Source organism: Dreissena polymorpha, chromosome 12 (assembly GCF_020536995.1).
Source record: "Dreissena polymorpha isolate Duluth1 chromosome 12, UMN_Dpol_1.0, whole genome shotgun sequence".
NCBI classification, from domain to species: Eukaryota; Metazoa; Mollusca; class Bivalvia; order Myida; family Dreissenidae; genus Dreissena; species Dreissena polymorpha.
The window spans coordinates 48,673,030-48,687,083 of record NC_068366.1 but is presented as its reverse complement, the minus strand read 5'-3'; positions in this window follow the sequence as shown (position 1 = coordinate 48,687,083).

Sequence of the window (14,054 nt, the reverse complement as noted above, 5' to 3'; positions counted from 1 at the left end):
ACAAGTTGCTGAAAGTGCCAAATTTTGTCAAAAAAATCCCTCTAAGGTAAATGATGAAGGGGACACTTGCTATAACAATCCTATGTTTAAGTAAGGCGCGACACCATTTTAAGCCGGAAACATGAATATAAGCATATTGTGAGAAAACAATACAAAAAACAAGCTAATTGTAGGGTAACAAGTAGCAAATCAACTCAGCTGTACTGCATACATGCTCAGGAACAAGGATAACCCTGTTAAGTGCCAACTTCAGCTGCCAACAAAGCACGAGCTTTACATGTCAGGACGCGGAACTATCAATACAAACTGCGAGGAGAATTACATGACGGCAAGGGTGTGAGTGACCACAATCCTGATTATGACAGTCTTTCACACCTAAAGCATCATACATATGCTTATTTGCTTGTGTACATGATAACAAAATGATATTATTACCTGTTTTGCCATCAACAACCCTTATCCAGTGGCCCTTGACTTAGTCGCAGACATTCCTCTTCCTGAAAAAGTCAAAATACCCAATAGAAAAAGATAAAAAAATGAAACAAAAACATGCATTTATGTATTTTAAGTGTACTTTTATGAATAATATGAAGTGATAAAATCTTGCTCAATTCATGATTGTACTAAATATGAAGGCTGGCTCAGTTAAGCATCTGCTGCACTGTCCATACTGTAAAAATGCCTGCCATTCCATGTCGGTGAAATGGGGCTCTGTTTGAATGTTCATGCTTTTCGCAAAAGTTTTAGTTGCGTTACTCGATCACGGAGTCCCTGGCGTTGAATTCTAACTTCATGTAACACATTAACGCGACACGGTCAACCAATATGCGGTTGAATTTAAGTCGGAAAGCAATTTAGCCCTTATTCCAATATATAAGGGTGGGGGGTCAACTTGAAAAACAACTATTCCAGGTCAAATAATCTGAATTCATGCATTTAATGCACTTATTTTCTTCCCTTTTGCTGAGAAATGACCAAAAATCTGCTTTTCCAGTCATATTTTGCACTTGCAGATGATATTTCATTTTTATCATAAGTTAGTTTATAAGAGAAATTTATTTTTACTGAAATGTGTTTTTCTTTCATATTATTATCATCCCATCCATATTGCACCAATATCTTAAGTTTGGCTGGATAAGCTGTCCATTTGGCCATTCTGTATCATATTTTCACACGCGGGTGTTTTCAGTCCGAAGAAGGCGATATTAGGCCTGTTAAAGCTTAACTGCCCCTTTAAGATTTAAAGCTGTTGTGTTCAATATCTGCAATAAAATACCAAAACAAACCAAAAAGACATGCAAGTGGGGCTAATGTGTGGTGGGGAAAGAATGAATTTGTTAGATATTTTCACTCTAAGCAATTTTGATAATGTCTTTTTTGTGTGTTTTTTTTTAATCATCCCAAAAATGCCAATTTCAAAGCAAAAACAATCCAATTTCATCCAAGACAATAAACTTATTAGTCAAAATGAGAGATCAAAGATACTTTGAAGTGTAGAAATCAATAAGCTTCCAATAACTTGTTATTTCACACCAATAAAAGTGTAAAATCTTGAAAGCGCCTTGTCGATCGGTGCCCATTTATTTACCAGCCGCCAATGAAATATTCTAGCATGTAATGTCATGGGTGCCTTTTAACTGCAGCAGATGGTCAAAATGCATTGCCAGCTCTCATTTAGAGGTTCAAGACAATACAAATTTTCATATTTTGGACACAAAATAAGTACTTTAGGCTATTTTTATGGTGGTAATCTGGTCCAAATGGGAGTTTGTAACCAAGCGAAAGAATACAATGCTCATTTGTTGGGGGGGGGGGGGGGGGGGAAGGGTTTAAGCTGGAAGGAAAAGTTAAATTGAACAAAAAACACATATGTAGGCAAGCATTATAAGCTTAGCAATGATGTTCCATGTAGTAACAGGGGTAGAAAGGCAGTTCAGATCAAGGCAGTGTCCTGAAAGGGGTTTCTAGTACTTCTTTTGGGGACACAGCTTCCTGCAGAATTCTCAACACAACAAATATCAATGATTCATGTCACCTTTCTATGCAAAGAAAAAAGAATAAGGACAATACTGTCATTAAATCACTGAATGAGAGAACCATGTACCAAATAAAAAACAAAACAAGTTGCTGAAAGTGCCAAATTTTGTCAAAAAAATCCCTCTAAGGTAAATGATGAAGGGGACACTTGCTATAACAATCCTATGTTTAAGTAAGGCGCGACACCATTTTAAGCCGGAAACATGAATATAAGCATATTGTGAGAAAACAATACAAAAAACAAGCTAATTGTAGGGTAACAAGTAGCAAATCAACTCAGCTGTACTGCATACATGCTCAGGAACAAGGATAACCCTGTTAAGTGCCAACTTCAGCTGCCAACAAAGCACGAGCTTTACATGTCAGGACGCGGAACTATCAATACAAACTGCGAGGAGAATTACATGACGGCAAGGGTGTGAGTGACCACAATCCTGATTATGACAGTCTTTCACACCTAAAGCATCATACATATGCTTATTTGCTTGTGTACATGATAACAAAATGATATTATTACCTGTTTTGCCATCAACAACCCTTATCCAGTGGCCCTTGACTTAGTCGCAGACATTCCTCTTCCTGAAAAAGTCAAAATACCCAATAGAAAAAGATAAAAAAATGAAACAAAAACATGCATTTATGTATTTTAAGTGTACTTTTATGAATAATATGAAGTGATAAAATCTTGCTCAATTCATGATTGTACTAAATATGAAGGCTGGCTCAGTTAAGCATCTGCTGCACTGTCCATACTGTAAAAATGCCTGCCATTCCATGTCGGTGAAATGGGGCTCTGTTTGAATGTTCATGCTTTTCGCAAAAGTTTTAGTTGCGTTACTCGATCACGGAGTCCCTGGCGTTGAATTCTAACTTCATGTAACACATTAACGCGACACGGTCAACCAATATGCGGTTGAATTTAAGTCGGAAAGCAATTTAGCCCTTATTCCAATATATAAGGGTGGGGGGTCAACTTGAAAAACAACTATTCCAGGTCAAATAATCTGAATTCATGCATTTAATGCACTTATTTTCTTCCCTTTTGCTGAGAAATGACCAAAAATCTGCTTTTCCAGTCATATTTTGCACTTGCAGATGATATTTCATTTTTATCATAAGTTAGTTTATAAGAGAAATTTATTTTTACTGAAATGTGTTTTTCTTTCATATTATTATCATCCCATCCATATTGCACCAATATCTTAAGTTTGGCTGGATAAGCTGTCCATTTGGCCATTCTGTATCATATTTTCACACGCGGGTGTTTTCAGTCCGAAGAAGGCGATATTAGGCCTGTTAAAGCTTAACTGCCCCTTTAAGATTTAAAGCTGTTGTGTTCAATATCTGCAATAAAATACCAAAACAAACCAAAAAGACATGCAAGTGGGGCTAATGTGTGGTGGGGAAAGAATGAATTTGTTAGATATTTTCACTCTAAGCAATTTTGATAATGTCTTTTTTGTGTGTTTTTTTTTAATCATCCCAAAAATGCCAATTTCAAAGCAAAAACAATCCAATTTCATCCAAGACAATAAACTTATTAGTCAAAATGAGAGATCAAAGATACTTTGAAGTGTAGAAATCAATAAGCTTCCAATAACTTGTTATTTCACACCAATAAAAGTGTAAAATCTTGAAAGCGCCTTGTCGATCGGTGCCCATTTATTTACCAGCCGCCAATGAAATATTCTAGCATGTAATGTCATGGGTGCCTTTTAACTGCAGCAGATGGTCAAAATGCATTGCCAGCTCTCATTTAGAGGTTCAAGACAATACAAATTTTCATATTTTGGACACAAAATAAGTACTTTAGGCTATTTTTATGGTGGTAATCTGGTCCAAATGGGAGTTTGTAACCAAGCGAAAGAATACAATGCTCATTTGTTGGGGGGGGGGGGGGGGGGAAGGGTTTAAGCTGGAAGGAAAAGTTAAATTGAACAAAAAACACATATGTAGGCAAGCATTATAAGCTTAGCAATGATGTTCCATGTAGTAACAGGGGTAGAAAGGCAGTTCAGATCAAGGCAGTGTCCTGAAAGGGGTTTCTAGTACTTCTTTTGGGGACACAGCTTCCTGCAGAATTCTCAACACAACAAATATCAATGATTCATGTCACCTTTCTATGCAAAGAAAAAAGAATAAGGACAATACTGTCATTAAATCACTGAATGAGAGAACCATGTACCAAATAAAAAACAAAACAAGTTGCTGAAAGTGCCAAATTTTGTCAAAAAAATCCCTCTAAGGTAAATGATGAAGGGGACACTTGCTATAACAATCCTATGTTTAAGTAAGGCGCGACACCATTTTAAGCCGGAAACATGAATATAAGCATATTGTGAGAAAACAATACAAAAAACAAGCTAATTGTAGGGTAACAAGTAGCAAATCAACTCAGCTGTACTGCATACATGCTCAGGAACAAGGATAACCCTGTTAAGTGCCAACTTCAGCTGCCAACAAAGCACGAGCTTTACATGTCAGGACGCGGAACTATCAATACAAACTGCGAGGAGAATTACATGACGGCAAGGGTGTGAGTGACCACAATCCTGATTATGACAGTCTTTCACACCTAAAGCATCATACATATGCTTATTTGCTTGTGTACATGATAACAAAATGATATTATTACCTGTTTTGCCATCAACAACCCTTATCCAGTGGCCCTTGACTTAGTCGCAGACATTCCTCTTCCTGAAAAAGTCAAAATACCCAATAGAAAAAGATAAAAAAATGAAACAAAAACATGCATTTATGTATTTTAAGTGTACTTTTATGAATAATATGAAGTGATAAAATCTTGCTCAATTCATGATTGTACTAAATATGAAGGCTGGCTCAGTTAAGCATCTGCTGCACTGTCCATACTGTAAAAATGCCTGCCATTCCATGTCGGTGAAATGGGGCTCTGTTTGAATGTTCATGCTTTTCGCAAAAGTTTTAGTTGCGTTACTCGATCACGGAGTCCCTGGCGTTGAATTCTAACTTCATGTAACACATTAACGCGACACGGTCAACCAATATGCGGTTGAATTTAAGTCGGAAAGCAATTTAGCCCTTATTCCAATATATAAGGGTGGGGGGGTCAACTTGAAAAACAACTATTCCAGGTCAAATAATCTGAATTCATGCATTTAATGCACTTATTTTCTTCCCTTTTGCTGAGAAATGACCAAAAATCTGCTTTTCCAGTCATATTTTGCACTTGCAGATGATATTTCATTTTTATCATAAGTTAGTTTATAAGAGAAATTTATTTTTACTGAAATGTGTTTTTCTTTCATATTATTATCATCCCATCCATATTGCACCAATATCTTAAGTTTGGCTGGATAAGCTGTCCATTTGGCCATTCTGTATCATATTTTCACACGCGGGTGTTTTCAGTCCGAAGAAGGCGATATTAGGCCTGTTAAAGCTTAACTGCCCCTTTAAGATTTAAAGCTGTTGTGTTCAATATCTGCAATAAAATACCAAAACAAACCAAAAAGACATGCAAGTGGGGCTAATGTGTGGTGGGGAAAGAATGAATTTGTTAGATATTTTCACTCTAAGCAATTTTGATAATGTCTTTTTTGTGTGTTTTTTTTTAATCATCCCAAAAATGCCAATTTCAAAGCAAAAACAATCCAATTTCATCCAAGACAATAAACTTATTAGTCAAAATGAGAGATCAAAGATACTTTGAAGTGTAGAAATCAATAAGCTTCCAATAACTTGTTATTTCACACCAATAAAAGTGTAAAATCTTGAAAGCGCCTTGTCGATCGGTGCCCATTTATTTACCAGCCGCCAATGAAATATTCTAGCATGTAATGTCATGGGTGCCTTTTAACTGCAGCAGATGGTCAAAATGCATTGCCAGCTCTCATTTAGAGGTTCAAGACAATACAAATTTTCATATTTTGGACACAAAATAAGTACTTTAGGCTATTTTTATGGTGGTAATCTGGTCCAAATGGGAGTTTGTAACCAAGCGAAAGAATACAATGCTCATTTGTTGGGGGGGGGGGGGGGGGGAAGGGTTTAAGCTGGAAGGAAAAGTTAAATTGAACAAAAAACACATATGTAGGCAAGCATTATAAGCTTAGCAATGATGTTCCATGTAGTAACAGGGGTAGAAAGGCAGTTCAGATCAAGGCAGTGTCCTGAAAGGGGTTTCTAGTACTTCTTTTGGGGACACAGCTTCCTGCAGAATTCTCAACACAACAAATATCAATGATTCATGTCACCTTTCTATGCAAAGAAAAAAGAATAAGGACAATACTGTCATTAAATCACTGAATGAGAGAACCATGTACCAAATAAAAAACAAAACAAGTTGCTGAAAGTGCCAAATTTTGTCAAAAAAATCCCTCTAAGGTAAATGATGAAGGGGACACTTGCTATAACAATCCTATGTTTAAGTAAGGCGCGACACCATTTTAAGCCGGAAACATGAATATAAGCATATTGTGAGAAAACAATACAAAAAACAAGCTAATTGTAGGGTAACAAGTAGCAAATCAACTCAGCTGTACTGCATACATGCTCAGGAACAAGGATAACCCTGTTAAGTGCCAACTTCAGCTGCCAACAAAGCACGAGCTTTACATGTCAGGACGCGGAACTATCAATACAAACTGCGAGGAGAATTACATGACGGCAAGGGTGTGAGTGACCACAATCCTGATTATGACAGTCTTTCACACCTAAAGCATCATACATATGCTTATTTGCTTGTGTACATGATAACAAAATGATATTATTACCTGTTTTGCCATCAACAACCCTTATCCAGTGGCCCTTGACTTAGTCGCAGACATTCCTCTTCCTGAAAAAGTCAAAATACCCAATAGAAAAAGATAAAAAAATGAAACAAAAACATGCATTTATGTATTTTAAGTGTACTTTTATGAATAATATGAAGTGATAAAATCTTGCTCAATTCATGATTGTACTAAATATGAAGGCTGGCTCAGTTAAGCATCTGCTGCACTGTCCATACTGTAAAAATGCCTGCCATTCCATGTCGGTGAAATGGGGCTCTGTTTGAATGTTCATGCTTTTCGCAAAAGTTTTAGTTGCGTTACTCGATCACGGAGTCCCTGGCGTTGAATTCTAACTTCATGTAACACATTAACGCGACACGGTCAACCAATATGCGGTTGAATTTAAGTCGGAAAGCAATTTAGCCCTTATTCCAATATATAAGGGTGGGGGGTCAACTTGAAAAACAACTATTCCAGGTCAAATAATCTGAATTCATGCATTTAATGCACTTATTTTCTTCCCTTTTGCTGAGAAATGACCAAAAATCTGCTTTTCCAGTCATATTTTGCACTTGCAGATGATATTTCATTTTTATCATAAGTTAGTTTATAAGAGAAATTTATTTTTACTGAAATGTGTTTTTCTTTCATATTATTATCATCCCATCCATATTGCACCAATATCTTAAGTTTGGCTGGATAAGCTGTCCATTTGGCCATTCTGTATCATATTTTCACACGCGGGTGTTTTCAGTCCGAAGAAGGCGATATTAGGCCTGTTAAAGCTTAACTGCCCCTTTAAGATTTAAAGCTGTTGTGTTCAATATCTGCAATAAAATACCAAAACAAACCAAAAAGACATGCAAGTGGGGCTAATGTGTGGTGGGGAAAGAATGAATTTGTTAGATATTTTCACTCTAAGCAATTTTGATAATGTCTTTTTTGTGTGTTTTTTTTTAATCATCCCAAAAATGCCAATTTCAAAGCAAAAACAATCCAATTTCATCCAAGACAATAAACTTATTAGTCAAAATGAGAGATCAAAGATACTTTGAAGTGTAGAAATCAATAAGCTTCCAATAACTTGTTATTTCACACCAATAAAAGTGTAAAATCTTGAAAGCGCCTTGTCGATCGGTGCCCATTTATTTACCAGCCGCCAATGAAATATTCTAGCATGTAATGTCATGGGTGCCTTTTAACTGCAGCAGATGGTCAAAATGCATTGCCAGCTCTCATTTAGAGGTTCAAGACAATACAAATTTTCATATTTTGGACACAAAATAAGTACTTTAGGCTATTTTTATGGTGGTAATCTGGTCCAAATGGGAGTTTGTAACCAAGCGAAAGAATACAATGCTCATTTGTTGGGGGGGGGGGGGGGGGGGGGAAGGGTTTAAGCTGGAAGGAAAAGTTAAATTGAACAAAAAACACATATGTAGGCAAGCATTATAAGCTTAGCAATGATGTTCCATGTAGTAACAGGGGTAGAAAGGCAGTTCAGATCAAGGCAGTGTCCTGAAAGGGGTTTCTAGTACTTCTTTTGGGGACACAGCTTCCTGCAGAATTCTCAACACAACAAATATCAATGATTCATGTCACCTTTCTATGCAAAGAAAAAAGAATAAGGACAATACTGTCATTAAATCACTGAATGAGAGAACCATGTACCAAATAAAAAACAAAACAAGTTGCTGAAAGTGCCAAATTTTGTCAAAAAAATCCCTCTAAGGTAAATGATGAAGGGGACACTTGCTATAACAATCCTATGTTTAAGTAAGGCGCGACACCATTTTAAGCCGGAAACATGAATATAAGCATATTGTGAGAAAACAATACAAAAAACAAGCTAATTGTAGGGTAACAAGTAGCAAATCAACTCAGCTGTACTGCATACATGCTCAGGAACAAGGATAACCCTGTTAAGTGCCAACTTCAGCTGCCAACAAAGCACGAGCTTTACATGTCAGGACGCGGAACTATCAATACAAACTGCGAGGAGAATTACATGACGGCAAGGGTGTGAGTGACCACAATCCTGATTATGACAGTCTTTCACACCTAAAGCATCATACATATGCTTATTTGCTTGTGTACATGATAACAAAATGATATTATTACCTGTTTTGCCATCAACAACCCTTATCCAGTGGCCCTTGACTTAGTCGCAGACATTCCTCTTCCTGAAAAAGTCAAAATACCCAATAGAAAAAGATAAAAAAATGAAACAAAAACATGCATTTATGTATTTTAAGTGTACTTTTATGAATAATATGAAGTGATAAAATCTTGCTCAATTCATGATTGTACTAAATATGAAGGCTGGCTCAGTTAAGCATCTGCTGCACTGTCCATACTGTAAAAATGCCTGCCATTCCATGTCGGTGAAATGGGGCTCTGTTTGAATGTTCATGCTTTTCGCAAAAGTTTTAGTTGCGTTACTCGATCACGGAGTCCCTGGCGTTGAATTCTAACTTCATGTAACACATTAACGCGACACGGTCAACCAATATGCGGTTGAATTTAAGTCGGAAAGCAATTTAGCCCTTATTCCAATATATAAGGGTGGGGGGTCAACTTGAAAAACAACTATTCCAGGTCAAATAATCTGAATTCATGCATTTAATGCACTTATTTTCTTCCCTTTTGCTGAGAAATGACCAAAAATCTGCTTTTCCAGTCATATTTTGCACTTGCAGATGATATTTCATTTTTATCATAAGTTAGTTTATAAGAGAAATTTATTTTTACTGAAATGTGTTTTTCTTTCATATTATTATCATCCCATCCATATTGCACCAATATCTTAAGTTTGGCTGGATAAGCTGTCCATTTGGCCATTCTGTATCATATTTTCACACGCGGGTGTTTTCAGTCCGAAGAAGGCGATATTAGGCCTGTTAAAGCTTAACTGCCCCTTTAAGATTTAAAGCTGTTGTGTTCAATATCTGCAATAAAATACCAAAACAAACCAAAAAGACATGCAAGTGGGGCTAATGTGTGGTGGGGAAAGAATGAATTTGTTAGATATTTTCACTCTAAGCAATTTTGATAATGTCTTTTTTGTGTGTTTTTTTTTAATCATCCCAAAAATGCCAATTTCAAAGCAAAAACAATCCAATTTCATCCAAGACAATAAACTTATTAGTCAAAATGAGAGATCAAAGATACTTTGAAGTGTAGAAATCAATAAGCTTCCAATAACTTGTTATTTCACACCAATAAAAGTGTAAAATCTTGAAAGCGCCTTGTCGATCGGTGCCCATTTATTTACCAGCCGCCAATGAAATATTCTAGCATGTAATGTCATGGGTGCCTTTTAACTGCAGCAGATGGTCAAAATGCATTGCCAGCTCTCATTTAGAGGTTCAAGACAATACAAATTTTCATATTTTGGACACAAAATAAGTACTTTAGGCTATTTTTATGGTGGTAATCTGGTCCAAATGGGAGTTTGTAACCAAGCGAAAGAATACAATGCTCATTTGTTGGGGGGGGGGGGGGGGGGGAAGGGTTTTAAGCTGGAAGGAAAAGTTAAATTGAACAAAAAACACATATGTAGGCAAGCATTATAAGCTTAGCAATGATGTTCCATGTAGTAACAGGGGTAGAAAGGCAGTTCAGATCAAGGCAGTGTCCTGAAAGGGGTTTCTAGTACTTCTTTTGGGGACACAGCTTCCTGCAGAATTCTCAACACAACAAATATCAATGATTCATGTCACCTTTCTATGCAAAGAAAAAAGAATAAGGACAATACTGTCATTAAATCACTGAATGAGAGAACCATGTACCAAATAAAAAACAAAACAAGTTGCTGAAAGTGCCAAATTTTGTCAAAAAAATCCCTCTAAGGTAAATGATGAAGGGGACACTTGCTATAACAATCCTATGTTTAAGTAAGGCGCGACACCATTTTAAGCCGGAAACATGAATATAAGCATATTGTGAGAAAACAATACAAAAAACAAGCTAATTGTAGGGTAACAAGTAGCAAATCAACTCAGCTGTACTGCATACATGCTCAGGAACAAGGATAACCCTGTTAAGTGCCAACTTCAGCTGCCAACAAAGCACGAGCTTTACATGTCAGGACGCGGAACTATCAATACAAACTGCGAGGAGAATTACATGACGGCAAGGGTGTGAGTGACCACAATCCTGATTATGACAGTCTTTCACACCTAAAGCATCATACATATGCTTATTTGCTTGTGTACATGATAACAAAATGATATTATTACCTGTTTTGCCATCAACAACCCTTATCCAGTGGCCCTTGACTTAGTCGCAGACATTCCTCTTCCTGAAAAAGTCAAAATACCCAATAGAAAAAGATAAAAAATGAAACAAAAACATGCATTTATGTATTTTAAGTGTACTTTTATGAATAATATGAAGTGATAAAATCTTGCTCAATTCATGATTGTACTAAATATGAAGGCTGGCTCAGTTAAGCATCTGCTGCACTGTCCATACTGTAAAAATGCCTGCCATTCCATGTCGGTGAAATGGGGCTCTGTTTGAATGTTCATGCTTTTCGCAAAAGTTTTAGTTGCGTTACTCGATCACGGAGTCCCTGGCGTTGAATTCTAACTTCATGTAACACATTAACGCGACACGGTCAACCAATATGCGGTTGAATTTAAGTCGGAAAGCAATTTAGCCCTTATTCCAATATATAAGGGTGGGGGGGTCAACTTGAAAAACAACTATTCCAGGTCAAATAATCTGAATTCATGCATTTAATGCACTTATTTTCTTCCCTTTTGCTGAGAAATGACCAAAAATCTGCTTTTCCAGTCATATTTTGCACTTGCAGATGATATTTCATTTTTATCATAAGTTAGTTTAGGTCACAACATACCAAAAGATTTCCTGCACAAATTCAATGTAAAAGCAATAACTTTAACAAAAAATAAAGTCAAACTTTTGCGCGTAGACACCCCCATAACCATACCTTTTCTTAAAGAGCATTCCAAGCCGCAATGATTTAAACAATAAAAAACATAGGTCATCCAATATGTAAGAAAGAACTCAATGCGAATCAGCGGTCACTGTTTTATGGCCATCTTTTTACCGACATCAATCCAGTTGATGATGGTTTCCCGCCAACTGTCAAAGTCTTATGTAGTCTCCAACCTAAAAGCAAAACAGGGAATTTGTAGTATACAACAATGTTTTCCCTACCACATGAACACAGAAATATTCAAAAATAAAGTCATGGCAAGTGCCCGTACAGAGAATTGTGTCTTCAAATAAATGAAGATTTTGTTTTTAGAGGGTATAGCATTGAACACCAAAAGTATTTAGTGTATTGTAACCATAAGAGTGTCATTTGCGACAAAGCAAAACTAATTCGAAATCATGGAGGATTTACACATTACAAATGCAATTCATAATGGCAATAAGAAAGTTTTCAATCCTTATTGTCTTTCTGAGTTGTATTCAAAACAACGGTAGTGGATCCAGTGTGTCTGGAATGTTATTCAGGTAAATTTTGCATAATTTCGCGACCTGTCCAATTGAGTTCCTGCATCATGTATCATCGTTGCAGCCCTAGTAAGTAATGAGTGATAGTTCTAGGCTTTCCACTGTACATAAATATACATTGTTTATCCACGCATGTGTTTGTTTACATTCACAAATCGGTATGACAAGTCAGGTTGGTACCAAGTCAAAGTGACCAGAGTCGCAGTTAGACCGTTTCCGTTGTAGTGTTTGTTTTATACGTAAGTTGAAGGTATTAAATATGAAAAGTTGTTTGTAGGCTACTAAAGTTTGATTATACTTAAAGCTTTTCTAGTAAATTCAATCTATGCAGTTGAAAGAGCACTTTTCGTCCTCGTACCTTTTCGTAACCAAGCCATTTCGTTGTAAGAAAGACTTTGACCGCAATATGACTTCATTATTTATTATTACAATATGATGATTATTCTAGTCACTGTGTGTTATATTTGAATGCTGTATAAGTGTTACATTGTTCCCATTTGTAAACGTCGATGCCACAAATGGTCTCAGCATTTGTTTATCAATCCAGTCATTTTCTTGAGGCAATTTTAAGAAGCAAGATTGAGATAAGAAATTTCATTTAACTAGTTGATTTATTACATTGATTTTGGGCTACAGTTGCCCAGCAAAAACAATAACATTGCAAAAACGTTATAATAACGTTATACATAATGTTGGTAAAACGTTATTTTACAACGTCCATACGACGTGATTTTGTAGACTCCATATAACGTTGTTATAACGTTATAAAATAACATTATAAAGTAACCAAAATGAAACCTTTATATGACCTAACTGTATAATTGACACACTTCACAACACGCCATATTTTAATTATTTTATTACAAAATGATAAAACAATCAAACAATGTTAACCTAACAAACTGAAGAAGTTTAGTTCAATAATGAATGAATGTAATGTTTTCAGTTGTTAACAATGGTTAAACAAAAGTACATTAACAAACTAAAAAAGGATCTAATATTAACTACAAGAATCATTTAAAGCACATATACTCAATTAGTTGGCTAAACAATTAACTTCCGGTAACAATTTCTATTCAGAGCATTTGTGAAAGGTTACCCAGTTAAAATCACAAAACTTTTTAAATTGCATCCATGGAAGTGTCACAACTTAATATATGTAATGCATAAAAAAGAAGATATGCAAGTGTTTTCAAAGTAATGTTGAAGTTTTGTAAGAACATTTTCTTCCTAACCTCATAACTTCCATTTTTATTTAATCAAAACCTCCAAACTAAGAAACAGAAAGTTCATACTTCATTTATGAAGACCCTGTCTATTATTACAATAATAGATCAAATTGTCTACAACTGAAAATTTTAAACATCGATATTAGACGTAAAAAAGTTGTCTCTTTCCACTAACATATCGCCAAACATATAGGGTAGGTAGGTCGCCGCAACTTTTTCCATCTAACTTTTTACTTTTACACGTTATTTTCCACTAAAAAACGTATTTTCAATGACAAAAGTCTTCCATTTGTCTTTGCAATATCATTTCTCTGTAAATCTGTGATGGCAAAATCATAATTTTATAAAATTATCCAGTTTAACAAATTCAATACAAAAACTTGACTTCAAATGGCCAAAAAATGTGGTTTCCGGACGTATTAAAAATTGATTAAATGGTTAAATCACATTTATATTAATTTCAAAACTGTTTTCCTTGTAACATTTAAATATCATAAATAAATATACTATATAATTGTCAAAATTTTTATTTTTTTTCGTGCAT